The following is a 2,537-nucleotide window of genomic DNA, read 5'->3' as shown; positions in this document are numbered from 1 at the left end:
TTAAACGACATTTAACTAAAGTCCTACTGTCCTGATTCGTGTTTCTATGTGTTTATTTTTGAGTTTCTGTATGATCCTGTTCCCGGTGAGTCCTCTCTCTGCGTCTTCCCCTGTTGATTGTCTCCCAGGTGTGTCTCGTTCCCTTGATTGCCCCATGTGTAGTCTTACCTGTTGTCTGTGTTCTTCGTTGGATCCTCGTCAGTCATCATTCGTCGCATGTCGTTGTCAGTGTCTTAGTCTGCCGGCACAGTTGAACTGTGAAGTCCTGTGCCGGCCTTAGCTCATCGTCTCTGTCATGATGGGAGGTAGTTTACGAACCCACATGCAAGAACACGACCAGACAGGCAGGTGAATTACAATGATATTTATTGAAATGTAAGGAGGTGAGTTCTGGAACTGCGGACCGGGTCGTCTGACTGTCAACAGGGGAGCACAGGGTTAGACAGAGAGCTGTGATGAATTGATGATAACGACTGAGGAGGGCTTACTTGGAAGGAGGATGAAGTAGATGTAGTGGAGTGAGAACGGTAAGTAATCCTGGAACGGTCAGGTGACTTCACCTGAGGTGACAGCCTGGAGCTAGGTCTGTCGGAGGTTGTTCTCCGGGAACGGTGAGTAATCCTGGAACGGTCAGGTGACTTCACCTGAGGTGACAGCCTGGAGCTAGGTCTGTCGGAGGTTGTTCTCCGGGAACGGTGAGTAATCCTGGAACGGTCAGGTGACTTCACCTGAGGTGACAGCCTGGAGCTAGGTCTGTCGGAGGTTGTTCTCCGGGAGGGTTCGGGCGCGGGTCTCCTGACCCGTGGCGTCCCGAAGGGGAATCCACCGGAGACGGATCGACAACAGGGAGAAGTACGCACACACACTCGGGGTTGGCGACAACCGGTAACACCGGCTTCGTCGAGGGAGGACACAGACGGGAGGATCTCACGAGGGGTGGCGTCTAGGCCGGTAATACCGGTAGCGTCGAGGGAGGACACAGAGGGAGATGATCCACGGAGGGAAAGGCACACTCACTCAGAAGCCAGCAACGATGGAACGAACCAGAGCAACGAGGAGGCGGCGGGAGAATCTGGCGAGGAAACAACAGAGGTTAGATTCAAACAATACTCAGAGGGCCTAGTTCTGGAACGTAATGTTACCAATGCGAGCAAACACTCAGGCGGTGAGATGAAGTGGAGCCGCTGCTTATATCCACCGTCAACGCCTCCTCAACAAGCTGCAGGTGTGTGTACGGGTTGGCCCTGGCGGCTTCTCAGGGGTGGAGAGGTGGTGCCCTCTGGTGGACACAAGGCGTGATGCCGGTTCCATCCAGGATGGAAAACTTCCCAAAACAAACTAAAAAGACTAACAAAAAATAACTGGGGAAAACACGGATCCTGACAGTACCCCCCCCTCAACGGACGCCACCTGGCGGCCGATCAGAGGACGAGGGCTGAGAGTCCCAAAATTCTCTAATGAGAGTACGGTCAACAATAAACGAACCAGGGACCCAGGACCGCTCCTCAGGACCGTAACCTTCCCAGTCCACGAGGTACTGATAGCCACACCCTCGTCGCCGGGAGGCGAGGAGCCGGCGGACAGAGAAGATCGGTTGACCGTCTCCGTCTAGGGTGGGTGGTGGGGGCTCGGCCGGAGGGCAGAGCTCGCTGGAGAGGGAAGGTTTGATCTGGGACACGTGGAAGGTAGGGTGGACACGTAGGGAAGGGGGAAGGCGGAGCCGCACCGCCGAGGGTCCCACGAGCGCCAGGATCTCGAACGGACCAATGAATCTGGGGGATAGTTTCTTGGACATGGACTTGAGAGGTATATCGTGAGTGGACAACCATACCTTCTGTCCCACGGAGTATGTCGGGGCAGGGGTCCGTCACCGGTCAGCGCGTCTTTTGTTCATGGCAGATGTGTTATTGAGGGCGGCAATGGCGTCTTTCCAGATCTTGTGGGTCTTGCGGATGTGGTGCTGAACGGAGGTGACCGAGGTATTCTCTTCGTCGGAGGGAAGGAGTGGTGGCTGGTAACCCAGAACTATCTCGAAGGGCGAGAGACCTGTGGCGGAGGAAATGTGGCTGTTATGTGCGTACTCTACCCAGTGAAGGTGTTGGGCCCAGTCATCGGGGTTGGAGGAGGTGAGGCATCGCAGGGTGGTCTCGAGTTCCTGGTTCATGCGTTCAGTTTGTCCATTGGTCTGGGGATGGTATCCGGAACTGAGGGCCACTTTAGCCCCCAACGCGGAGCAGAACTGACGCCAGACCTGAGACACAAACTGGGGTCCACGATCGGACAGGACCTCCTGCGGAATTCCATGCAGCTTGAATACATGTTTGAACAGCAGCTTAGCGGTCTGAGCAGCGGTGGGTAGTTTTCTGAGTGGGATGAGGTGACAAGCCTTGGAGAAACGGTCAATTATGGTGAAGATGGTGGTCATACCTTTGGAGCTGGGGAGTCCAGTGACGAAGTCGACTGCGATATGGGACCACGGGCGTTTGGGTATAGGTAGCGGCTGTAGCAGACCTGCGGGGGGTTGGTTTGATGATTTA

General features: G+C 55.3%; 1 long non-coding RNA gene across 1 annotated transcript; it reads right to left on the bottom strand.

The window, feature by feature from the left end:
• Window positions 1-375: 375 nt before the first annotated feature.
• On the bottom strand, window positions 376-1,307 carry LOC145552353 (uncharacterized). Its single transcript, XR_014088385.1, has 3 exons — window positions 1,143-1,307; window positions 489-1,072; window positions 376-416 (listed from the first exon to the last, which is right to left on the bottom strand). It is a non-coding gene; the product is annotated as an uncharacterized LOC145552353 (long non-coding RNA).
• Window positions 1,308-2,537: the final 1,230 nt, after the last annotated feature.

This window comes from Poecilia reticulata, chromosome 7 (genome assembly GCF_904066995.2).
Source record: "Poecilia reticulata chromosome 7, P_reticulata-male-v2, whole genome shotgun sequence".
Classification (NCBI taxonomy): Eukaryota; Metazoa; Chordata; class Actinopteri; order Cyprinodontiformes; family Poeciliidae; genus Poecilia; species Poecilia reticulata.
Note: the sequence above shows the minus strand (reverse complement) of the source record. Positions and strands in the feature narration are given on the sequence as shown.